Source organism: Cydia strobilella, chromosome 1, assembly GCF_947568885.1.
Source record: "Cydia strobilella chromosome 1, ilCydStro3.1, whole genome shotgun sequence".
Classification (NCBI taxonomy): Eukaryota; Metazoa; Arthropoda; class Insecta; order Lepidoptera; family Tortricidae; genus Cydia; species Cydia strobilella.
The window spans coordinates 5,968,089-5,995,893 of NC_086041.1; the positions used below are offsets into that span (position 1 = coordinate 5,968,089).

Below are 27,805 nucleotides of genomic sequence, written 5' to 3' on the forward strand. Positions count from 1 at the left end.
GCAAAGTAATCAGATGCAAATTTTGAGTTGTTTCCTTATGTTAGCTGGTAGACTTGACTATTAAATTATGATTTTGAAAGACAAATATTTAATTACGTTGATTTGGATTTGATTTGACTTTGTTTGATATCTTACAGTTAATATTTTCTTCGGGTTGGTGTGGTGAAAAATTTTGTGTTTCACTCGGGGGCAAAGTTTGTTTAACCCTCGTGCTTTGAAACCCTCGCAACGCTCAAAATTCCACCTTTCGAACCCCTCGCTACGCTCGTGGTTAAATTTTGGAATCTTTGCTCGGGTATTAATATTAGCACGAGCGGTTAAACAACAACTTTTCCCCCTTTTGAAACAAATAACTATTACTAGGTATATACGAGTATTATATAGCTAGTAATAATAACTACCTATTAATTAAACTTTTATTTAAATGTCTTCTTACATATTTATCAATATAATTTATTTTCCGCGGATTTTCATAACTTAAATATTCGTTTAAACTATTCAACCTTCACCTTCGTGGGCCATTGTTTTTCTCAAGCATTCTTTAGTCTTTGTTTAGCTCGGTAGGGTTTAAAAAAAAAGATTCGCAACAACCCTCGCATCTCATCTGCGACCGTGATCCCACGGGCTTATTTACGTAATACTTTAATACTTTTTTACGATGTTTCGCAACTTCTACAGTATTTATTTATTAAGAGTCTTGTATACGATCAAAGACAAGAATACAACCCTAAAAAAACACTTTAGCTCAATTAAGTAGTATAAGTACCTACTTTTTAACAGGAAACAATTATATTCTTCTTTTAACAATTTTGAAAGAAATTAACTAAAAAAAGCTTGTGAGGTTTTACGAATGTCTTTAAAGTGAAATAAGACTCTACTATTTTTATATGTTGGTATTAAATATTGCTTTGATTATTTATAATGTATTAATTAATACGGGATGTCACTCCTGTTTAATCAAATTAATAACCAAAGTCTGTTTAATCAAATTAATAAGCGGCAGCGAAATACAAAATACACAAAAGCGTCCCCTCTAATTTGTCTTATTAAATCACACTGCAACCGTTGAATGGCAGTTATGAAAGCGCATTTAGAACTAATTGCAGATCCCTATCTCCAGACTTAATCAGCAGTTAACAGTCTGACGGTGCAGTTAGTTTAGTTAGTTTATTGAAACGAGCGAATTTCACCTCGAGGGATCTCGGGGTACGCTGGCTAAGCAGTCACATTGCTTGCACAATTGTGACTTGTATGAAGTTACAAAGACGGGTAGTTTCAAGTCATAATAATAGTGTTCCGTTTATATTTAAATATCCTGCTTATCTGGGGGTTTTCAGAATAAATGGTACCAACCATTTGCTTTTTTTCGAAAAATCATAAACTTTTGGGTTATTTAGACTCAGAATCACGAGTACTATTGTTCAGTTTTTCATACAAATTTTGGGTGTCAGTTTTGTAACGGTCTATACAAAATGTATGTGAAAATTCGTTACAAAACTGAAATTTTAAATCGATAGTCTTTCTTTTTAAATCGATAGTCCTCGTGATTATGAGTAAGAATAACACAAAAGTTGATGGATTTTCGAAAAAAGTATATGGTACACATTTAAGTGAAAATGTCTATCTACAGTTATTAATTATATCACATAGGTAGGCACTTATGATTTAAAGGGCCTCTTTCTCCCAATGTCCTTTTAGATCTAGATAGGCGGCAGCGCCTTATCTACTTGTGTGCCTTCGGAATGATTCCAAAATTTTGAAATTTCGAAATGGAATGATGTCGGAAATTTTTCATATTTTCAGTCTATAGTAATGTAAATTGTATTTTTTCTTATTTACTCGTAATGCATGTTAATTTTATATCACTTGGTCAAATAGGCTAAATATATTAGTTATAGTTATTGGCCACTACATATTAATTGGCCACTATTAACAATAAGGCTTCCATTGGCTTGTTTCTTTCTGATTTGTTGCAGTCACTATTATGAATCTAAATTTCAACGTTGAGTAACAAGATGTGAAAGTCAATTATCTGCTACAAAACATTGGCAACTTCAGGAACAAGCTCATGCATTTAGATTTACGCATTTTGCCAAGTTCGTCCAGAATTTACAAAATTCTCGGCTGGCAGAAGCAGAAGACTCGCCTACCACATGGAAAACGCAAAAGTATAGAGCCTTATTCCTTTGGAAGGTATTTGAGGAGTTCAAAAGTTATGCGATGGTAAAGCGATAAAGAATTTGTTCTTTAACAAATTTTCGAAGCACCTCGGTATTTCAAACATGTCTTAAACGAAAAGTTTACAAGTCTTAACAAGCGCAATTTTGGGAAATTTTCCTCTAATACGTAATGTAGGCTGTTTCTGGGTAGGTACTTAATGCTAATAAAAAAAAATAGTCTTTGTGTGGGGTTAGTGTGTGGGTGTTAAGTTGTGATAAAACTGCCTGGGACTGAATTAACTTCATGATATTTATGTTTTATATGCTGACATTTAATTCCCTTGTTTGTATGTAATTTTGACTTTGATTTTCTAATAATTTATTAATTGTTACCAATTGTATTTATTTATTTCTTGTTTAAAATTCAATGAATGTTTGTTATATTTTATTTGTACACTTATGACTTGTCAAAATGCTTATTTTTAAGCCCACTTGTACAAATAGTTTGGATTAGGACATGTAAGGTAGTTTTTTTTTTTTTTCAACTTATAATATTTCAATTTCACGGGTTACCAACAAAATTTTCTGAAATGCCTTCATATTACAACCTATCATCATATAATATATCCTTTATTGTGACCAACGAGAAGATCTGGTCACTAAAAATATTTTGGTGCGTTGACTTTTTGTCTTAACTGCTCCCGATAAAATGTAAGTAAGATTGTATAGGTATTGAATAAAGTTTCATTGTTTACAGCCATAGAAAAACTAGTCAAATTATTAGTCGCAGCTCTTTCTTATTATACTTACTTACTTACTTCGCTGGCTCAGCGACCCGAAGTGGATCTTAGTCTCCGACACTAGATATCTCCATTCGTTCCTATCCTGTGCGATCCAACGCCATTCAGCCGCTTGGATGTCACACAGGTCTTTCTGAACCTCATCGATCCATCGGTACCTGGGCCTTCCGACCGGACGTCTCCCAGTTGGTCACCCCGGATAAGCTCTCTTGGCCGCACGCATCCTCTCCCATCCTCTCCACATGCCAGCGAAGCCGAGCAGCCTTGCTCTCGCCGATGATGTTGATTGATGCCGCAATTTGATTTCAGTCGTTTGGTTCGACGAGTCCGAAAACAAGTCAATCACAAACATTAAAACAACCGGGGTGGCCTTGGAATTGATGTTTGCATGTGCAACCACAACTGCAGTTTACCTACTGACATGTTTCCTTGTTCTAGTCACACTTGTGATAACATTAATACCTAGTTTCTAGACTAGATGTGGAATTTTAAAAAACATACGATTTTGAACTTAAACGTGCCGTGATTTTTTGTTTTATATCATTATTAGCGTTATTTTTTTATGTACCTTCGTATACCTACCTATGTATGGTTCATGAGTTCAAGAATGACTGAAAGTTTACCTTTTCGACGCCGTGACAAACACAAAGGCTTTATTCATATGCACGTAGGTCTGTCTACATTATATATGTTGCTCTGTTGTTTGTGACGGACAACGTCAAAAATGCCGCGGAAGATTTTACTTTTTACCCGATTAAATCTTTCAGTGACCAAATATGTTTTTTTAAATAGCGGGAAATTGTGTGTTAAGTACTTAATATTTATAGATCCGGGCGGGGTATATTTATGGAGAAAGGATAACTGTATCACGTGGACCGGTTTAAGTCAAGAAGAATTAAATTGAAGTCAAGAAGAGAGCCGTCGCGTTATATATTATGCCGCCAATATATTTAGACGTCTGAAGTATGTAGACGGCTTCAAAAATGTTCTTACACTGGAGTAAAATGTTCGCTTGAATGTTGTCAAATCTAAATTTAGCCTTTTTTTTTTTCATTTTGACACGTTTTAAGAACCAGTTGCGGAAAGGTTGTATTTTTTGTACACATATTAAATCACATTTACAAACGGGTCTATCGCGAATTTATTTTGTTACCAGAAGTTTAAAGCTAAAGTCAGTAAAAAGATACATACCTAAATCCGAATGAAAAATAACGCAAAATTATAGTTTTACATCCATTTGTTTCCTATTAAGTATTTGCTGTTTTCAGATAAAAAATATTGTAGGTTAAATTTTATTTTGTTACCATGGTGCGAATCGTTAAGTGTCATGTAAGCACAATGTATCTTAATATATTTTCGTATTAATATATCGTATGACTATGTATGTAAACAATAGATAAATTTTATACCGTCATTTGTCGTGATTCATCATAATAATAACAGTGTACGAGGTCCTTGGAAACGATGTGTCCTATATAGGGAGCGCAAAGGAATAGTATTAGTTTCCGAGTATTAGAAATGAAACATTTTACAAAGAAAATAATCGATACTATCTAAATAATTTCCGCATTTTTTTTACAAATAGTTGCAACGATCTGTTAAGGTGCCATTAATACAAAATTAAGAATTATTTTATTCACTAAAATACTGTCGTCAAATGCCTAAATAAATATTTAGGTACATAATCAGTTAAAATCTATGACCTGCTCTTACAAATAGACCTGTAATAAATATGCATGTATTTAGGTGTTAGACATGATGTAGTACCTACCTAAACCTATTGTCAATTTATTGCGTTTCTAGTAATTAATAAATTGTATGAGAGCTAAGCACATAAAACACTTCATCCACCTTTAACCTAACCCGAGTAGAAACGAAAAACATACTATTAAAAAACAAACGCGTTACAATCACCGTCTATAACGTGATAACAGTTTTTAACTTTAGTCCACTGCAATAAGGCGAAAAATGTTTACTTATTTTTGACATCGTCCGTACAATATCGCTCGGTAGTTGTTTGATCAGGGTTACCATTTTCTCGGCTGTCAGTCTCATTCGCGCTACTGGTGGGGGTATACGCGTCGTTTGCCGTTTTGCGCGGGAAACATAACACGATAACTAAAGCCGCGGGAAACAAGGTGAAACTAGAAAAAAACAGTCGAAATAAGTGTGTTATAAATAAAGACTTGTGATTTTCAAAAGTGGAATTAGTGATAGTGCTAAAAAGTGACGGTAAAATAGTGAAAAATCGCGCAGTTTGGTTTGTTGATTAATTAGAATATAAGAGTGTAATTAGTTGTTTGAAAAAATATGATACGAATGCGAGGGCCGTGTTTACGGACTATTTGTGGTGAACAGCTGTGCTAACACGGCTGGGGTGCGGTGACGCCGCACATGCAAATTACAACTTACAAAATAATTTAAATTTATACTTCAAGTATAACTTACAAGAACAATCGGTTGCGCACCTATACGTTTTATATACGAGTCATTACTGTATTTTTTGGTAGGTCCCATGTTGTATGTGTAAGTTGGTATAAAAATCGGCCAAGAACATGTCAGGCCATGCTCAGTGTAGGGTTTTGTAGTTAGCATTCTGTTAAAATAGGCCAAACGGGGGCTATTAGTAAGTATCATATACATTACACACATGAGGGAGTACCTTTGCAGCGCTTTGGATGAATGAATGAAAATCTTTATATCAGGCAACTAGTGGCCCATAAACAGATATCTTAAAACTAGAATACATATAAAAAAAATATATTTTCAAAATAACACTCCATATCACATTATGGTTGCGATGCTATACGCAAGCAATTTTTCTTTCAGAGCGATTATTTCCGAAAATATTAACTATATCAAAAAATGGTTTTTGGAGACCCTTATTCGTTTTGAAAGACGTTTCCAATGGTAGCCAACACTATTGGGTCAAAGAAAAAAAATATAGTTCTTATTTCACCGTTCTGTCGCAATGCATGATTTGTATACATGCCAGATTACAGCTTTCTAGCACTAACGATCACGGAGCAAAGCCTCGGACGATGGACATAGCGAAACTAGTTGTAGTTCCTAGGTGACTACGAAACCCTAAAAAGATACCTTGGTAAAATTAATGCTACATGGTAACGTTTTATAGTAATTACTGAGAAGTATCTAATATTTTAATAATTCCGAAAAAAAATATAATATCGTTTTCATCTAACCATAGTTTTGATGAATGGCACTACCAGAAACTATAAAACTATACTTTATTGTCAATAAAACTGTCAATAGGAAAACACGTCTTGAGTGATCGTTAATTTAATTTAAAATATGTTATAAATAACGTTGAACAATTAAAAACGATGCTGGCAAATTTGAATTACAAATTCGACGCTCTGATCATTTCCTATACTATTTTTAGCACCGAGTCAGATTGTTATTTAGGAAAAAATGACAGTAGTTTTCCTATCATTGGCAGATATGTGAAAAATGGTTTACAAAAAGTATTTAAATACAAAATACAAATACTTCCTTGATATACTATTTTTAATGCAAAATACAAAATAGTTTTTAAATTTGTATTTGAAATACTAAATACAAAATAGGTATTTTTAAAATACTTATTTAACATACAAATACTTTGCGATAAAAGGTACTCTGAATAGTGAATACCTATATTCTGAATTCAAAAGTATTACCTACTTACTGCTACTCGGAATTTCCGAGTTGGAAAGGTTCTCTTTTTTCTTTGAAAACAGTGTGTCAGTCCTCTAGAGTGCAAATTTCTACTTGTTTCCTCAACCTCATGTTAACCAGTAGAATGGACTTTTTAACGGTCAATTATTAAAAGCATTAATTATTCTACTACTACTAAATCTTATAATGTTTTACAGCTAGTATATGGCTCTCGTAGGTGTGGTGAAAACGTCACGTTTGTGTTTCACCAGGGCAGAAAAGTTTGTTTACCATTTGTGCCTTGAAAATCTCGCAACGCTCTAGATTCCACTTTTTCAACCACTCGCTACACTTGTGGTCATGTGCGGCAATTTTCTCGAAAAGTTTTTTAAAATATTTGCGTAATTAAATAATACGAATACGGCAAATTGTGCTAAACTATTAAAAGTTTAGTCATCGAGCAAAGTTTTGATTTTGCTTTTATTACCTACATCTTTTACAAAGATTTATGTAAGAAATTATATCCTTCTAATTCTAACCATCCAGCGAGACTTTCCTTAGTCCGTAACATAAATAATTAAATCCTATTTTAACCGACTTCAAATACTAAACGGACGTGGTTATTAAATGAATGTTTTTAAATAACATAGATATTATGAAATTATTTATTAGACATCTTCGATAATTTCAGCACTATCATAGAGAAATAAGTACCTAAACTCTATGGCAGGTATGCTAAACATATAGCTAATAAGTTTAAAACTTGCTTAAAACTTAAGACTTATTAAGGTTAAATCTTAATAAATAAGTTTACGCAAAGCTCGGTTTAAACTTCCTATATATATAGGTTTTTATCTTTGTATGGAGTGAGTACTTTACGCTCATTTATTTCTCTATGGCACTATTTACACTCATTTATATATAAAAGATGCACGTTTGAAATGAAAAAAAAAAACCTAACTGGGATACTTGTTTTTCCTTATTTTCCTATGTATTTTTTTGGTTTATTAAGTTATCTAAAAACTTTGACATATTCCGAGTAGGTATATTTTGTTCACCTTTCATAATATGTTACCTAGCAAACATTTGATCACCCTTGAGTCACGTTTATGTTACAAAAATAAACGAATACAACGACCATTGTTCTAATGTTAATTGAATACCTACTAATCTTGTAAAATAATTCCCCTACTGACGTCGGTAAGATAAGATTTGTTTGTTTATTTGATTTAACAATAGAAATAAAAATAAATGCATGACTTAAATTATGATATTGCAAAATGCACACAATATTAATCATCAGAACTATATAGGTGTAAAAAATCTAATTTTTTAATACACTGTTTTAAGAGACAGAACTTGAAAACAATAAATATGATATTTTGGCAATAATTAAATACAATACAATACACGGCTTTACTGTTTACGCAAGACATGCTGAGGTTGATTTGTTGATGCCTAACATAAACATCAAATCTTTCACATTAATATAATTACTTACATATACAGTATATTATAAGAATATTTAAACACGTTGGAATAACAAATGAAATTGAATATTACTGTCACTCCAATAATTGTATTTTAGTCCCTCAAAGAGAAACGGGCGCTTTTCTGCAGTAAAAGTGATCCTTGTTAATAAAAAGACTTACTTGAATCACTCTCAGTCCAAAAATGTCACGTTTGATGAAATTATTTATACTTGATACATTACTTCATTATACTATAATGATTATTAGGGTTCCGTACCCAAAGGGTAAAAACGGGACCCTATTACTAAGACTCCGCTGTCCGTCTGTCCGTCTGTCTGTCACCAGGCTGTATCTCATGAACCGTGATAGCTAGGTAGTTGAAATTTTCACAGATGATGTATTTCTGTTGCCGCTATAACAACAAATACTAAAAACATAATAATATAAATATTTAAATGGGGCTCCCATACAACAAACGTGATTTTTTTGATGTTTTTTCCGTAATGGTACGGAACCCTTCGTGAACGAGTCCGACTCGCACTTGACCGGTTTTTTTTTAATTTATTCAACATATTTTATGGCCGTGACGCGCTCAAAGATAAAAATGGATCATTTTCAGGGAAATCATAAATGGTGACAGTTAAAGTTTAGCTTTCTACTAGAAACGCTAAAACAATCCACTGGGTAGGTATGTAGGTACTTTAAATTTTACCCCATTTAGAAAATTAACATAGTATAGTGCGTGATGTATGTTAAATTGACGCAAGTAGCTACATGTAGCTATTAACTAATATTAAGCTAACGAACCCTCGAGTTAATTTCGCCTTTGTTAAGTGCCATCCACTTCAAAGTTTCCTTATTAACAACCTTATCCCTTATCCTTATATATATGGTACCTATATACAATCGTTGTACCTAAAACATTATATTGACGATTATGACATACCTTTTTGATAGGACAATAAACTGCAGAATCTGCATAATCTAACTGTCATTTTAGTACAAAACCAGATAGATAGGGTATTTGATTAGGGTCGAGCCGTGGCAATGCCGACGTTAGGAAGATGATGATTATCTTACATTGTCTGTTCTTTATGTCCTCATTGTCTGTTCATCGTGACAGTTCAAAAGTGTCCTAAATCGATGGGGTAGCGATGTATAAAGTTTTATGGACACTCTCTCCATAATAACACTAGCTTAATGCTACGACGTAGCTTTATTATCAACTTACTTTTCTACCCATTAAGTATTTACATATGCCAAAATTTAAGCAAGAAATTACAAATAAATTACTAATTAATATAAAGACGTAGGTACTAATTATAAACAAAAATAAACAGGCGAGGTGTGCTTCAGGAAGTTTAGAAATTTTATAATATGCATATAGAAAATAAGATTTTGTAACAAAAAAAAATTGTTACATACTTTTATTGCAGAATGTACTTCTTCTCCTTTACATGTCTATAAAGTACTCATCAAGATCTGTAGAATGAGCTTAAATTCAATATGTTTGTATTTTCTATCGATAAGTTCCTTTTGCTACCTTCCGACTGGACCATCAGATCAGTTTCATGTCAGCGTATTAGTGAATTGTCAGCAGTTATGGAATTACGCCAAATTTATATCATGAAATAAAACTATGAAAACGGATCCTATCGCGTATATTGAATTTATAATACATCCCGACGTTTACAGCGTTCGTGGTCAACGGGTGTCACCCGTTAGTTTTATTTCATGAGTAACTATGGCGGTAACCGAAGACAATATTAAATTATATCAGTAAACAAGAAGTGGTTCAAAAGAAAGTTACAAGATTTTATACACACGTATATATAAACTTAATATATACATATATAAAGTGACGAGAATGGATAGGATAAGGAATGAGTATATAAGAGGAAGCCTGAAAGGGTGAACCCATGATGAATGAACCCATAACAGAAAAAGTAAGGGCAAATCGCCTAGCATGGTACGGGCATGTGATGCGGAGGGATGAAAGTCATGTGACGAGAAAGGTATTAAGAATGAATGTGGAGGGAGGTACGAGGAGAGGAAAACCGATGAAAAGGTGGATGGACTGTGTGAAAGATGATATGAAACTAACGCAAGTGAATGATGAGATGACGGGTGACAGAGAGGTATGGAAGAAAAAGACATGCTGCGCCGACCCCAAGTGAATGGGACAAGGGCAAGCGAATGATGATATACATATATAAAGTGTGTAATAATTACTTTTGAATATTATTCTACTGTTCTTACAAAACCACGAATATTTTAACAAAGATGCTACGTTGCAACACTTGCAACTATATAAATAAACACCGTAGGTATGCGCGAATCGTAAGTGCAACTAAATTCTATTGTTAGACAAAGATTCAGGTGTTGTCTTTGATAGTGTACTTAACATTTAACTAATAAACTAGACATGTTGTGTGGCAAAATTTTAATATATTTTTAAAGACAGTTGTTTAACGTTCGCAAAGTTGGTTTTTGCTAACTAGTGCTTTTTACTTTTCCAGCTTCTTTAAATTTAATTCTAACCGTAATCGATACGCTCACATCAAAGAGTTTGGATGTTCAAAAACTTTTTATATTTTAATTTTGCCATTAGACATTTATTACGTACAAAAAGTATTGTTAGGTACACAGGTATTTATTTGTTATTATATAAATAAAACGTTATATAATACGATATTTCACAAAAAAAAAACTTTTATATTATTTGGCTGAATGGAACTAGTTATCATTGCCAGGTTAGCTGTGGTTAACAGAAAAAAATTAAAAGTAAATGCGGCGCCTGCTATTTTCACTTAAAATTTAGCAGTATCAAAATAATTAACTTCAATTCCAACTGTAAGTGTTTTTGTATGAAATGAGTTAATGTGGTTAATTTTTGCAGTATACCTAAATCAACGCTGAACGTAGTTTATACTGCTAAAAAATATATAATATACAATAATTATCATTCAAGGGAAAATTAGTGACTGTAATACTCATGTAAGTAATTATTTGTTTTATTGTGATTTAGTCGCAATGTATTAAAAAACGTCGTTCAATGTACTTGTGAAAGTGTTATTATTTACGAGTCCCAAGATGTCTTTTATGAGCCGTAGGAGAAACACACTTTCCACACTTGCATTGAAATGTACTATTACAGTAGTAGGTACATATGTTGCTACTTTGCTGCACTAGAGCGGGAATTAGCACTATACGTGCCTATGTCGAAAACTTAAAGGGCCATAATTATGTACTGTAAAACGTTGTACGATACACTTGTGACTAGGTAATTCGCACATCGCACATGTATCGTAATGTACTATTTTATTAAATAATATTACAAAATAATGGTGATTAGAAATTAATAGCTTGAATAATCAAAATATCTCTGCTCTTTAAAGCGTAATTACACTAGGTATCATGCACATGGACACTTTACCCGTTTTTAATTAAATATGTGGAGTAGGGACTTTCCTATGAGATGAAATGTTGATTTTTAATAACCAGAGGATATCGAACAAGTGTGTGGGCAACGGATGTTTTGCCTACAACGCTTAAGGACTTGAATGCAATCAACAAAAGGCCTCGGTTTAACAAAGTTACATACCTACTTATACGGTATGGAAAAGTTATCTTCGCGCATCTCCATAATAAAGAGCAAAGTAGGTAAATTTTGGTACCTAATCAAAGTATTAGAAAAATACTTTCTTATACTAACTTAACAGTTCGCTATCTTACACTTCTGACAATTGGTTCTCTTCGTCCTTTCTTTATTCGGCGGTTATCATTGTTCCCGAGAAATTGAAATCAACTGAATTGACATCTCCTACACGATAATTATTTATTTATTAATTACATGCATACATATAATCACGCCTATTTCCCGGAGGGGTAGGCAGAGACCACGGATTTCCACTTGCTACGATCCTGACATATCTCTTTCGCTTCCTTCACTTTCATAACATTCCTCATACACGCTCGCCGGTTTAGGGTGCTCTTGACCTGGCCTTTCTTCAGGATTTCCCCGATCTGATCAGAGTAAGTCCGCCGAGGTCTGCCCCTTCCAACTCCCGTTTCTACCTCTCCCTTACACACTCTCTTTGTTAGCCTTCTTTCACTCATTCTTTCCACGTGTCCAAACCATCTCAACATACCTTTCTCAATTTTTGTCACTACATCTTCGCTCAGTCCACACTTTTCCCTTATCACACTGTTTCTAATTCTATCATGTAATCTCACACCACACACACTTCTCAACGCTCTTATTTCCACTGCATTCACTTGGCTCTGATGCCTCTTCTGCCATACCCAACTTTCGCTACCATACATAAGTGTAGGCACCAGCACCCCTCTATGCACAGCCAACCGTGCCTTTTGCGACACCTTCTAGCTGCTCATAAAAGCGTTAAGTGCCCCAAAGAGTGTTTTATTTTTATTTATTAATTATAACCATTAATATTTAATTTGTCAATCTGTCGTAAACAATGAAAAAGTTTTGACATGCACCCAATATCACTGTTTATTTGTCGATAATATTTGGATTTTTGTAATGGCTTATCGAATATCATCATCATTCTCCTGGCGCATTCCCTATTTGGGGTCGGCCCTCCTGATACTTGATCGCCACTTGTTGCGATCTTGAGTCATTGCTGGCGTTAGGCCTAGCTCCGTCATGTCCTTGGAGATGGTTCTAGTCCAGTTGGTTGGCGGGCAGCCTCTGCCTCTCTTGCCCTCGGCTTATCGAATATATTTCTACTATTTCTAGTCAAAGCTAAATCAACTATTTTACGCACGAGGACAGTTTACGGTGGTAAACACTCATAGATTTTATGAACCTCGTTACGCAAACAGTAGTTTCGTATCTAAAACTGCATTCTGCAAATATACTTGACGCAAAACACTTATTGCAGGTGCTCCGTGAATAGAATCACACAAAACGAATGAATCATTGATGTTAGTTTGTAGACGATGAAAGATAATAATATAAAAATACCAGGCAGATGTAACGCTGTGCTTTAAATCATAAATTAACATTAATTAGATAGTATTTCGGTGTTTTGCAGACTGTACATACAGAATTGTCTGCATAAAAACCCTGGTGTTTTATAGAAATGTCTGATCCGATTAAATAGGTAGGTACTCGGCTACAGCTTTATTTTTGTAAAAAAAAGGAGTTATTAGCCGCAGGCATGCCGGCCGCCGACAATTTGGCTAATACAGCAAACAAAATCGGTAATTGACTAGAATGCTGGCTAACCACACTCTTTTTGACGACCGGTTTGGCCTAGTGGGTAGTGACCCTGCCTGTGAAGCTGATGGTCCTGGGTTCGAATCCCGGTAAGGGCATTTATTTGTGTGATGAGCACAGATATTTGTTCCTGAGTCATGGGTGTTTTCTATGTATTTAAGCATTTATATATTATATATATCGCGTTGCCTGAGTACCCATAACACAAGCCTCCTTGGGCTAACCGTGGGACTTAGTCAATCTGTGTAAGAATGTCCTATAATATTTATTTATTTATTTATTTTATTTTTGACGAGCAGGCATGTCTTGCGAAATTTACAAATTCACATATAATAAACGTTAAAAAAATGCGACTGGTAAAACCGACAAAAATGACCTTGATATATGATCTGTTTGCACTTTTAAACATTAATATAGGTATCTTTTGTTTTATAACCAAGCAAATATTCAATACAAAACTATCAGGTGATGTTTTTGCCAATTTAAAAATAATACTTAGCTTCTTATGTACATAATTAACATCTATTTCAACAAGACGCTTGACAAAACTATGTTAGGGACAGATTTTGGGCGTTAGTTTGTTACTCTAACTACTAAACTTTTATATACGTTTTATGTAGATCTTATTCAGGAAAGTGTTTCTTTGTGTAAATGAATAACTATATTTTTAATAGAGGATGTATAATTGTTTATAGTATGATATGATGTACTGGCGTCCTTATCAAGCAATTCAGCCTTGAAAATATTACAAGCCAGCTCTATCAATCTTCGAAGTCAGCTAGTTCGCTTATACGCATAACTTTATCGCTGTCCTTGAAACGTTATCGACAGTTGCATAATACTGCGTACCTACATAACTGTCATTCATAAAGCTATTTACATAAAAAGTTCATCATATTGTACTTCGTAAACAATAGTTCTAAAAAGGATATGTCAAGATTCGGCATCACCGATTACGACATTACGACCTTAAAACCTTCAAGAAAAGAGCGTACTCTCATCTGAAAGCGGAAAACACACTGAGCATTTTTTTCACCTGTCACCATGACTGTCACGTTCTATCAAGTATGTAAGTGCGAAAGTGACAGGTGATAAAAATGCAACCATGCTGCCACCGCAGATGTCCATAGGCGACGGTAATTGCTTACCACCAGGTAATTCGTCTGCTCGTTTTACGGATAAAGATATTTTACTTTTCAAATAGGCGTATTATGAAAGTATCATTATTAAGTAATGTATATATTGAGTTAAAACTATAGTCTTTTTAAACACTCCAACTAAAGAAATACGGCGCGGGAATCTGTAAGAATATGTGACACAAATCGTATTGTTATGCGAAATATTATTACAAGTAGTAGATACTTTAACCCTTACCCCCGAAACAATATTTAATTGGGGCATTTTTCTATGAAAAGGGACCTTATTGTCGATAGCGCTTACGCCGTACAGCGTCGCGCACCATTGAATTTATATCGGAGCATCGTTTATAAATATTGGCGTATGCGCCATCGACAACAAGGTCCCTTTTTATAGAAAATACCACAATTAGCTTTTCATTAACAATACAGCCTATATACATCCCACTGCTAGGCACAGGCCTCCTCTCATGGGCTTTTTCACTATAATAACCTAAAACGTAATAACCTAAAGAATCATTAAAACGACACAGCCATATCAAATAGTAAGTTTTACCAAAGTAAAAAAAAAGTTGATGTATGTGGTTAGTTGTTAGTATAAAACACTCATATTATATTGCAAATCTAATAAGGAAGCATGAATTCGCCTTGCACTTGGCGTACTATAATCATAATGTGCACGTCAAATCACTGATAACCTAGCATTATGGTAATGCGAGAACAGTAACACATTGACATTGTATCTACGTGCAGTATTACACTGCTGAGACGTAATAAAATGGTGGAGATACTGCCTACTCAATGAAAACTGGAGAAGCCATTCCATTTGACTTCATTATATAGACACGCCGTAAATTAAACTGTAAAACGGCGTCTTTCTTATCTTCTCTTCATTTATCTTTTAGGTACCTCATCTGTGCTGACGACGTAAATATGTAAATACGTTGACCTATTTAGCAAAACTAAAAACTAGGTTCTTATATTTAATATACTTATTTTTTTTTTATTCAAGGTATTATTTGAATAAAATTACAATATTATAAAATTAAAACTAACCTAGTAAACCTAGACTGTATACACTTAGTATATAAAAACTTATTAATAACAAACAAGTCCCGTCAAAAATTTCCTTTTAAGTCCCGAACTGTTCCCTACCTGGCCCAAATGTTCCAAATATGCCAGCTGCGTTGCCACGCTGAATGGCTAAGGATATTTGTTGGACCAGGTAAGATCGGATATTTGTTGGACCAGGTAAGATCTACATAGTAAGATCATCTAGATTTACGGTATACTTATTTGTATATTGTATATGCCATTGTCTGAGTCCATGGGTACACACACGCCTTCTTGAGAATCTTGAGCTTAATGTTCTGGGGCTAAATCAATTTGTGTAAAGATTTCCTATAACATTTATAGGCCTAAGAAGCGCTGGCTGGACGTTGTGATAGCGGACAAATCTCACACTTGAAGATGCCGAAGATCGGGCAAAGTGGAGAAGATTGAGTAGGAAAGCGGACCCTGGCGCTAGGCCGGGAAAACGCTAGGTCGAAGAAGAAGGTATTTTATACGTAGGTATCTAGAAACTTGATCTTTTACTTTAGATAGAGGTTAATTATGTCGTAAATAACAAAATAATTAATGTATTTGATTAGATATAGTTAATGTGACCCTTGATCAAAGGTTAGTAACCTTTTTACACATTGCGGCATGCAGAAATTTATATCCACCGTATTAATAAAAAAAAGTCCTTGGTTCGTATCACTTAGTGATATAAAAAAAACGATTTCTCTTTCGTAAGTATTTAACATAATATTATGACTTGTATGTCATAAATAAAATCATTAATTTAAAAACTTTGAACTTAGAATTTTTAATTTAAAAATAAAATGTTTTACAAATAACTGCGAAGAAAAAGCAATGCTATCATTGTCGCGTTGCTTGGATCTGTTTGTCAAAATGGGGCATTTTCTATGAAAAGGGACCTTATTGCCGATGGCGCTTACGCCGCACAGCGTCGCGCGGCATTGTATTTATATCGGAGCATCGTTTATAACGGCGTAAGCGCCATCGACAATAAGGTTCCTTTTATATAAAATACCACAAACGCCGCGACGTGTCGCGTTGTCGCGCCGTGTAGGACAATACTCGTAGGTTCGATGTTTCGGTAACACGTGCACTTATTCATTTTGACACACGTTAAAACTGACTAGTTTTAGTAACATAATATCAGGAAGCCACCATGCTAATAATAGTTCGGCGGTCACAGTAATTTCCTCTCTCCGCAGCTAGTTGAGCTATTCCGTGGGTTATCGCATATCTCGGATAAAATATAACCGTTCGCAAGGTTAGTTAGCAAGTTATGAGTGCCAGTATGTTCTTAATCAAAGTCAAGATAAGTTAACGACGTGTCATCGTGGAAACGTTATACTTTGAAACAAGACGCTTCAGAGTATTATTAAACTGCATTTGTTTTCGTTATTAGTAAACAAACGCATAACTTATACAAATATGCGACATTTATGCCATGTTTAATATGCAGTGATCAGCAGTTTGTTGTGGAAAATTAATGTTGACCGACCATGATGTATAAGGATTACTTAAATATAGATCCCTTCAATTAACATCAGTTGATTTGACATCCTAATCCTAACCTAACACTCTTAAATAATAATTATATTATATGTTCATTATATTTTTCTTAAGCGTATTTACATAATAGATATTGAATGTGCGCGAAATAGCGACTTATTATCTAACATATTATAGTATTTCAGTTGGTAGAAGGTAGGTATACTATGCAAATGGTAATGAAAACAACAAGAAACAAGACTTAATGTACTTTATTTAGTAATAAGCGACTTGATCTGACAAAAAAATGTACCTAAAAGTTATGTTATGCTTTATTGGTAAAAGTTGAACATAACAGACAGCCAATCTTCAATTTACTAAGTCACTGGTGACTTATGTACCAGGAACGTATCAGGATACATTCGTGTTTTACTATATATACTAGCGCGCATGCTAAGATAGTTTTAAGCACTTTAGATACTGTACGCTAACGACTGAACACTAAGAATATTGACGTCATGAGTCTTCAATTTGTTTACGTCAAAGGGCGTAGTAATTTCGCATTATTGCGTATCATCTCGTTACGCAAATATTATGCGCAAATTTAGAATTTATTTCTTTCTATGGTGATACAAGTAGCTATAGTTGCCATGTCATAAGCCATTACAAAAGTCGATGTGGATAAATATGTAGACAACTTTCGCAAAAGTATGGATACATAAATGTCTCTTTCTTGGTGAGTCTTCAGTAAATATAAAAAAAATACATACCTGGCAAATATAATGCGCAGTAAAATAGCAAAATCAAAAAACGCTTAACTGAGCATGACAGGGCCCCGAATTTATTATCCAAAAACTTCTTGTAAATATGTACATTGCTTAACAGTCTACAAACACATGCATCAAATATACCTCAATCAGCACGCGTCACCCCTACGCTTTCAATTTCCCGACTACTCTGAAGCCTTTTGAGGTCGTGCAAACCGTACATCATTTGTAAATTAAGCCTCTTTTCTAAGTAACCTCCTCCACAAATATTGTTTGAGAGTTCTAGAGGATGCAAATGCGTTGGCGTCTCGGTCGCTGTCGGCATACAGACTGTTTAAATTATCTTTGCAATTAGTGATTTTCAAATAAATTCGTAACTATTTATGGAATTAGTTTGAATAAGGGAACAAACAAAGACTGCTGCTTTTGGGAGAATTGTCTCGGGTAATTAACATAAGTAAAATTACTTAAGAGAAAATAAACAAATTCTGACTAGTTTTATTGTTATAATCCATCAAGCTTTATAGGACCAGCTCATCTATGGACCCAACATTTATAGTATTTGTGTAACAATGTCCCTATAATATGTTTATTTATATTTATTAGTTTATGTAATAATTCTTTGGCTCTTCTTTAACTCCTTGTTTATTATGTTATGCGTATATATAATACTATTTTGTTATTAAATATGACAATGGTCGTACCATTATTAAAAGATTGATTGAAGATCTCATTAAAGTGAGGTAATCTGCACAGTAAACAAAGGTTAAATATTTGCTATAAAACAGAAAATTAAACAAAAATTGTTTGCGAAATCAAAAATCGAGCGGGGTCTCCTGCCACAAGTATAATTTTACTTACTTGGAGATTCCAACCATAATTTGCTGTACACAATATTGTAACCAATAAACGCTTTTTTCATTTTTCATTTTCAAAAATATTTATACTAATTTTATTATTGTTTATATAATATCTGGGGGCACGGTAGTGCCCCCGCCAAGACAGCAAAGCGAAGCGCAATGGCATTACCTACCTTTTCTCGAAGCGCTTCGTCGTTTTTTTGATCCCTTATAACTTGGGTTTGAATTATACCAGATACTTTAATGAAATCTATCAAGCCAAAGCGTTACAAAAATGATCCACCAATGGACGTGGAGCGTAATTTTTTGACCAGTATCTCTCGCTTATTAATAAATAAACTTAAATTTACTTAACTATACGGTGCAAATTAGAATAGATAGGAAATAAAAAAATTACCGACCATGAAACATCTGGTTAGCACATTCACTAAAACTGCATTGTCTTGCAGTTTTGGTGGAAGAAGTTTTGGTTTTTTGTTGTATAAATGTGTAATGGGCAATTGTTTTAACACCGATTACCTGGATCAGGCCTAAACCCAAAATATGTATTACCGACGCTATATGTATAAGTTCTTATTGCGCTATCCGAATTGGTTGTCATAAAAGGAGGCGTGACGCATTTCGTTTTTGGTTGCAAACATACGCTTAAGGCAGTAGGTATCGGATCCGTCTCGTCCTTCACAAACATTCACACTAATAAGAATAAAGTGTGTTTTCATAAAGTGAACCTAAACTTGAGGCACTAAGGTTAAATCTAGCTATCAAATGTCTGTCGCATTACGTTTCATCTGGGCTAGCATTACCGTCAACATCATCAAAGAAATGGGATGCAAAATGAGTGTTTTCTTACGAATCTGATTGTTCTCCGGGTGCTTTGAGTGTGTAATGTAGTGTCGTTATAACTTGAGATGAAAAATAGGCCTACGAATTCATTTACCCGGTTATAAGCTTTTCGGGCAGCGTAACTTTAAGTATTGTGATTATATGTAGACTAGCGACCCGCCCCGGCTTCGCGCGGGTAGTTCAACTAATTTACACAAAACCTTTACAAATTATACATATAAACCTTCCCCTTTAATCACTCTATCTATTAAAAAAAACCGCATCAAAATCCGTTGCGTAGTTTTAAAGATTTAAGCATATATAGGGACAGATCACAGACATACAGCGGAAAGCGACTTTGTTTTATACTATGTAGTTTTGCCTTTGAATTATAATTACTATAAATCTAGCTTCTAGCTTCTTAATGTTTTACAATGCATGTGCTCGAAAAGTGCGTTTCCTACGGAGCCATATCATGCGGAAAGTACTACTTTTCCGCACTAGTGCTTGTTTTCATTTTTTTTACAGTACATATGGTGCTACTTTCTTGCACTAGTGCGGAAAAGAGCACTTTTCGTGCATATGTCGAAAGTTTAAAGGGCCATATGTACTGTAAAACGTTGTACGATACACGTGCGAATAGGTAATTCGCAACTCGTGTCGATTTAAAACACTCCTTTTAATAATTAAACTTTTTTGCCATGATATGTTTTTTTATTTACTCGCACAATGCATAGTAAAACATTGTATGATACACGTGCGTAAAGATGATTTCCGCACTTGTTGCATAAATAGCTATGACTTAGTCTTTTTGAAAGATTAGGCCGTTCAGAAATACTTTATGTTGCCAGTAGCGTAATCGCATCGGTAATTGAACGACATATTGACGTGAAAATGAAACAGTGACAGCGACCACATAATGAAATTATCTGTGTTGCGTTGCGAAGAACTTGTTAACGGTCGGTTGGTTGACTACAGTGTTAAATGCTTGCTTGACAGGTTTTTTGTGGCTCTCAAAGAAATCGTAAAAAAGTTATTGTGACCGTTTACCATAAAACGGTTATTTTCTAGAAATATACCTAATACGAGTATGTACAAGTGCGTATAAATTATTGATATCCCTAGAAACTCAATAGCTTGAATGCAATTTTTGATGTAAAATGTAGTACGGTATTTCTTAAACACTAATTTGAACTTTCATTGCCGTCTTCAAAACACCGGAGTAATTTTTTAAGCTAAGTAGTTTATGCAACTAAGTCTCGTTTTAATAAGTAATAAAACGTATATGTACCTTCCTACTCCAAATATTTTCTCCCTAACAAATAGTGGGTGTTAGTTCCACTGCTGAAAGGTACCTCTTACTCTCTCTCTCTCTCTTCCTAGCTATCTATCCCACATGGTGGTGAGGTCAGCTTTCCTGCTTAACCTTCTCCACTTCGCCCTGAATAACGTCATCGAATAACTTGCACTCACTCATGTCCTTTAGCACTACATCCTTCCGTCTTGTTCTGGGTCTACCCCTGGATCTTTGACCTGGGATGGAAAGTTGTAGTGCCAAATTTCTACGTAGAAGGCCTTTTTTTTATGTGACCGTACAATGAAAGGTACCTCTTACAAATAGCTATTTTACGTAAATGTTCTTAGACAGGCTACGACCACTTAATGTATTCCCTATGCATGACACGAACATCTAAGAGGCGGCGCCATTGTCATCGCTCTCGATAAATCACCTACGTGATCGAAAAATAACTGGGCTCGAGCTTGTTTCCTTTTTCTTCCGATTATTGATGGTGGTTGGTTGTTGAACTTGTTTATTGGCAGTGGTATTGTCAATAGGCATTATTTATTTATCAAATCGAATCGGGAGCCCCTATACAATACCTTAAATCTGCCAACATTATATCAAGTTTATGTCTGGAAGGAGTGGAAGTTAAGAATACATTTTGGAGAGTTAAACTATTTAGCACCAAATGCAAGCTCCATTGTGGGGTTAGAGCAAACGATTGCAGCGCAAGCCGCAGCAGGAATTTAAAACTTTTATGGAACGAGACTACCAAATAAACGATGACAATTACCTATAATATAACAAGGCATGATCTTTAACTTGTAGATTGTAAATTTAATATCAATAGCACAATTTAAAACGTTAGGTTCATTAAAAGAACCTGGGCAACTGTATATATTTTATTCATCCCGTTACCATTGCTATCGAATATACTATGGTGTGGTGTATATTTATTGCTAATTTAGTCAAGAGCCGCCCTGTAGATAACTGCTCGCATCGCAAGAGACTAGTATCAAAATATGTAGGACAAAGATCCATACTAGGTACTTATATCTTCCTTAATCTTTGCCATCTTCTTGCTGTATTAGCAGTCTTATCGTACATATTTTATATATTAATTCACTTTATTTAACAACTCATCACTATAAATGAAGGTAGTATTATAGGGTGATACAGAAAATTCGAAACTGAGATATAAGTAAACCCATTCAAAGGAACCATGATTCCATTTTCTAAAATGGAATCATGGTGGTGGTTAATAATAGTAGTATTCTATGAAATAAAACTATGAAAACGGATTATATCGCGTATATTGAATTTATAATACATCCCGACGTTTCGAACCCTTTACAGCGTTCGTGGTCAACGGGTGACTGAGGAAAAATTACAAAATACCCACATACTAAAATAATGAACAATCATAGACTACAAACTTTAAGGCTGGTTGTACATGCAAAATCGGTTCATAAGGCTAGTTATACACTACAATTATTTTCAAGTAAAGATATATATATACGCGATAAAAACTAAACTTTTGTTAATTAAAAAACCGTAGTTTTATTTTTTGAGTAACTATCGCGGTAACCGAAGACAATATTAAGTAGTATTCTAGTTAACTAAAACGTAAATTTTCACGATTACAGAAGTGCTGTCAACCAAAATATTATTTATGTTCCATGATAAAATTTGATAAAACCCACTGTTATACGTAAACAGTTACATAATATGGCGTGTACTTGCTTCACATGAAAAAATTATTTAGAGCATCTCCTCCATTTTGAGTTAACTGTAAAATATAGTTTGGGGTTCCGTTTGGCAGATCGTATCAGGTTTATATGCTGTTTTTGTTGCCGATAAAAAATACGCGTTGTTTTGTTTAAATGATGATAAAGGTTAGCTTATCTGCGGTTTATCTAAATCTAAAATCCTCGTTTGATACTGACAAAATCGATTTTCAATAATGAGAGTATAATGTAACTCATCCTCGAGTCATTTTATTTAATATACATGTTCATCTTGGGTTCGATATAATATAAGTATGTACCTACTTCTTAAAATTATAGGTAACTGTAAGACTAACATAGTTTATTTTGCTCGGGGCAAGACTAACAGTAGGAGGATTCCATACAAGTGATAGTCTTACAGTTTTTAATGATTCACGGTTAGTTTCACTAGACTTTATACGTCGAAATATCAGGAGCTCGAAAACAATACAAAAGGTAATCACGGTCCATATCCCGGTCGATATAAGTCTAGTAATAATCTTATCCCGGTGATAGTCTTACCCTACCTTACCTTATATTAAACCTTCGCTTCATTTTCATTGTATCGAGAACAAAACTTTAGCCGAGCAGTAGCGAGTCGCAGTTTTCGCTATTGTAAAGAAATTCCCCAAGGAGTTTAGTTTAATATTCATGGAAAATGTTCTTGACACGATGACAAATGCAGATCCATTTCGGCTTGCGACATTAAGCGAAGTTCAAGCTGCAATATTTGAGGAAATAGTAGAAAATGGGTTTTCAAAGACAATGCATATTCTTAAAACAATGGACGGGTTTTTGCATTGTTCTTAAGTTTACTGTTGTCAATCAGAACCAAAAACGTTAAAAATAGATTTCTACAAATGTTGTACCCGTATCATTTACGAGTAATTTACTTTTACTGTTTAATTCTATATTAGCTAGCTTTTATTTGAAATTTTGCATTTGTTTCTGCAGAGATTGTATTGCGGTAAAATTAGTTTTATTACTACAACATTTAATCATAAAAGCTTTTTTTTCTAAAAAGCTATGTAAAGTACCGTAGGCGCCTTGGGCTTTGCGACGTAATCCTACAGCTATGCGTGTTTTATAGCTGGCATATTGCGAAAATAAAGAGAAAAAACACGCCTGTAAATCAATTAGTAGGCGATAAACAATTTTATTGCTAATAATCTGAATATTAAAAGTCTTTATTAGAATGTCATCAGGCTTGCTAAGCCTTTGGTATTAAATCTTGGTATTAAATTTGACTCTTATGAGTATGAAGTTAAGGCGAACTCAAAATTCAAGTGTTAAAAAAATCATGGCTTACAAGATTAATTATCATTCCGACATAATTATAAGCAGTGTAAGAGATTATTCAAGGTTTGGCTTTTAAATTTAAACCGGTTTTGTTAATTAAAAAACCGTAGGCATAGTGACTTCAGTCATTATTTTGACAAATAATAAATTTTAGCCTATATGAATACAGAATAGCCTATATGAATATAGAAATAAAGTTCACTGCAAAATTAATTAGCCTGCCATAATAATACAAATTGAAAAGTTCCGTACCTTATATATATGATACGAAAAGCTTACACGTTCACGGCATTAATAATTATGTCCATTCATAGAGGAGAGCAGTTATTGGTAAGTGATGATAACTCAAAAATGGCATAGGTTCAATTAGATCGAGTTCAAAACAAAAAAAAATATTAGGCTTACCATATACCTTAATTTAATTTTCATAATAATTTTTGGCCTTACTGTCAAAATGGGAAGAGGGGATAAGTCTGAAGTGAAGGCCTACCGCGAATTGTCTCCATTCCGTCCAAACTGTAGTGTACTGAAATTCAACCTTAATCCAATAGGGTAATAAAACAAATTTTAAGACTCATAAATAAAAGCTAAGTTAGCACGTAAAAACTATTTTAATTCAGCTAATTTCAGGTAGACCATAAAAGTAGTTAAGTAGTAAAATAACGGATCAAACAAAAGCTTACTCAAACGAAAATAATCTCTATCATAATACGTTTTAATAACAGCTATAAGACTCAATTATGCAAATTTATACTCTTTAGAAGCGCAGCTAAATCCAAAATTAAATACTGTTAGAAGTATTAGAACAAATTAAATTATTTACAGAAAATACTTTAATTTGTTTTTATTTTAAGTAGAAACACCACTATATAAATTATAAACTGAAATAAATGTCATATACTAAGAAAAAATTACCAAGGCCTCCAGTGCCCCAGGCTGGAATCGAACCAGCGTCCTCTGCTATCGCGGCAGGTGCCTGTGCCATTCGGCCACTGGGCCACAGCGGCATAGGTCGAAATTTTCCAAGTATATGCACTTGTTACTGAAGGCTAAGGCGCCCCCGGTGAACAGTATGGTTCGATCATTAAATGTTGATAAAGCGGTTATGCCATAATTTTCCTTTCATCAATTACCTATTTGTTTTAATGTGAAAAATAAGAAATACGGAGATGGTTGTAAAAAGTAACAACTTATTATTAAAGGCACAGTTATTTCAAGCTAAACCAAACTGCTTTTTGCTCATACCAAAAAAATCTCTTTCAACCTTGATGGCCAACTTCCAGTATACAATTGCCTTATTGAGCAATCTCTTTCTCACATCACCGCCTCCTAATGAGATACAAGGTAGTTCTATCATAAGCACTTTATTCGATACTTGATACATGGTATCGTACCTTTGTTCCCTTTGTGACTAGACTGTAGAAGTTTCTGGTTAAATTTCAATGCAGGGCTTTAATGGATTCAATTTTAGGATATACTGTTATTGAGCGGTCTTTGTGACAGCCTCACTAGTTGTGAATACGATATTATATTATTACTAAATTAAATAGTTTAAGGCTAACAATAGTTTGCGCCAAAGAAACGCATACGAAGTTTAATCAAAGCTTTTAAACCATTAAGTAAAAATATCGTGGCAAATTTCACTATAATAAAATTCATGAATTAAAGAACACGATGCCAAACAAACGTAGGGATAGATAGTGTAAGCTTAGTTATATGTTTCCGATTATCATGCTTCGGGTGCGGAACCCTAAAAATAATGAATTAATTGAGAAAGACTGCGAAAGTCCTTAATTTAGGTAGGTGTCTTATGTTGTCAAGCTTGTTTTTGTTATAAATAGTAGTTTCCATTAATTTAAAAAAAACTTCCAGCTTGAAAGTTGCGATATAACCTACTTTATTTTACGCGTTCTACTTTAAAATTTCTTTTTATATATAATATGTACCATAAGTAGACGTGCATGCATAACAGAAGATTTTACGGTGTCATTCTGCATCTTATTTACTTATAGTCACATTGTATTAGTACCTATGTAAACTTATACCACAGAATAAGTAATAGTATTATCATACAGAACGGCCACGCACCGCCCCGCCCCGATTCGAATTACCTCGCCCTGCGACAGCAGATTGACGACCTTTTGCCGACCGCTCAGTACCGTTTTTAAGCAACTTACACAATGACGCATGCCGCGTGTACAGACGTTCCGTTCACACAAAGAAACGCAAGTGATTTTTGATGTATAGCGTGTCCGCCCCGTGCTTATACTAAATTGGTTTAATAATCTTTCGTTCAAATAAATTACTGTCACTACGTAATTGTTGATTGCCACAATTTTTTATACGTGTAAGCGGTGTAAGTAAGCAATTCAGTTTTTGTGGCTATGCCGCGATAATGCCTTTAACTTTAATAGGTATAGTATCATAATATGTGAATGAATGAATTTAAGTCCTCGACCTTAACCTCTAGTCTACCTACTCATTTGTATGCATCCCTTATGTTCACCAACACGCAAGATCAGTCCCCGCTATTTGCATGATTATGATGCCCTGCTCCCAATGTATATGTCATGTAGTCTCTTTTTTAACAATAATTTCATAGGATACTTAACGTAAGTCTCGAATTTAAAGAAGGCTCAAATATAACGAATTATCGAATTTACTCACAGCAGAAAAATAATGTGAAGATTAAGAATTCAATTCTTTAAGGCGCTGACAGTTATATGTCTATAATACGACGACTATTCTATTCTACAGATAAAACAATCTAAAACCATACGTCATTGTAGTGCGTATATAGTGCCTGGTGGGCGATTTAAAATCAATCATAGGGCACGTGGCTTAATTGTAAAGTTTCATACCGGATTTCCATCCAATGTCAACTGTCAAATAATAAATGTATCTGAAAACCGCCAGTCGCCACTATCGGTCCTACAGCCAATAAAAACTATATTATTTTAATTCATCTGCTTTTTATGAGGACTGACTCGAGGGGAAGGTTAGACTCGGAAGGTCACAATCTGCGCTTTGCAAGTCATCAATTTTTATCGAATGTAGCGGCTATTATCCCAACAAGTAGAGAAGTCTCTTAACCTTTATGGCTTAGTATATGAGCTGTTGTTCCCTTTAGCTGGGTTAGGGTTGCTTCAAATATAAAAATAATAATCAGAAGTAAGTCTTGTTACACACTCCATTAAGACTAAATGGTATTTGTGCATATTGATGATGACAATTGACATTGGAATTAAATCAGTTAACTCACGTATTGGGCGGCACAAATAGTGCGAGTACGTATAGTAGGAGAAAAGAGGACTTTGTTAAGAACTATAGATAATAGAAGAGGAAAGATGCTTGGGCACCTGATACGACACGACGAATTTATCAAAAACATCATAGAAGGGAAAGTTGAAGCAAAGAGGAAGGAGGGAAGACCAAGGAGAGCGTACATACATCAAATAAAGGAAAAACTCAACGTCGTGTCGTATCAGGCTGTCAAAGAGAAGGCAGAGGACCGCGAAACATGGAAATTGCTCCACCGACAAGAGACTTACTCTTAAGTATATGATGATGATGGTCTCCGACACGAGTGTGAGAACACTGAACAAGGATGCACGAAATACCCTATAAATAGCGCTAATTGTGACTGTTAAATCCTATGGGAGATACTATCTGTTCTAAATATTTTCATGTTCGTAAATTTGTACCATGTACAATTGGTGGTGCGACACGCCTATGTAAGTGGGTAAACCGAACCAAATTCGGTTTTTGTTTCAAGGGCAAGGAAATAGAACGGCGCTGTTCTATTTGCATAACCGAGTTTACCGACTAAACAGCATAGGCTGCTCCATAGCAGTAGCGTGTGGAAAAGGAGACAAGAACCAATTATTGTGCAAAGTGCAGGAATTTCAAACACTTCCTTCTACCGATGTCACTGGAGTGCAATAAATAAAAATGGACGTCATTTAAATCCAT

The 27,805-nt window shown here is 34.4% G+C and overlaps 1 protein-coding gene across 3 annotated transcripts in view; it reads left to right on the forward strand.

Annotated features, from left to right (window-relative positions):
* Positions 1-27,805, forward strand: part of LOC134755617 (atrial natriuretic peptide receptor 1-like) — a 278,568-nt gene that overhangs the window by 152,869 nt on the left and 97,894 nt on the right. The window contains exon 1 of one of the 3 annotated variants that reach the window (XM_063692111.1): positions 5,036-5,219. The exons of the other annotated variants lie outside the window; for them this stretch is intronic. The gene's annotated coding sequence lies outside the window, so the exon portion shown is untranslated. Of the gene's footprint in view, positions 1-5,035; positions 5,220-27,805 lie in introns of those variants that run through there. 3 annotated transcript variants of the gene reach the window in all.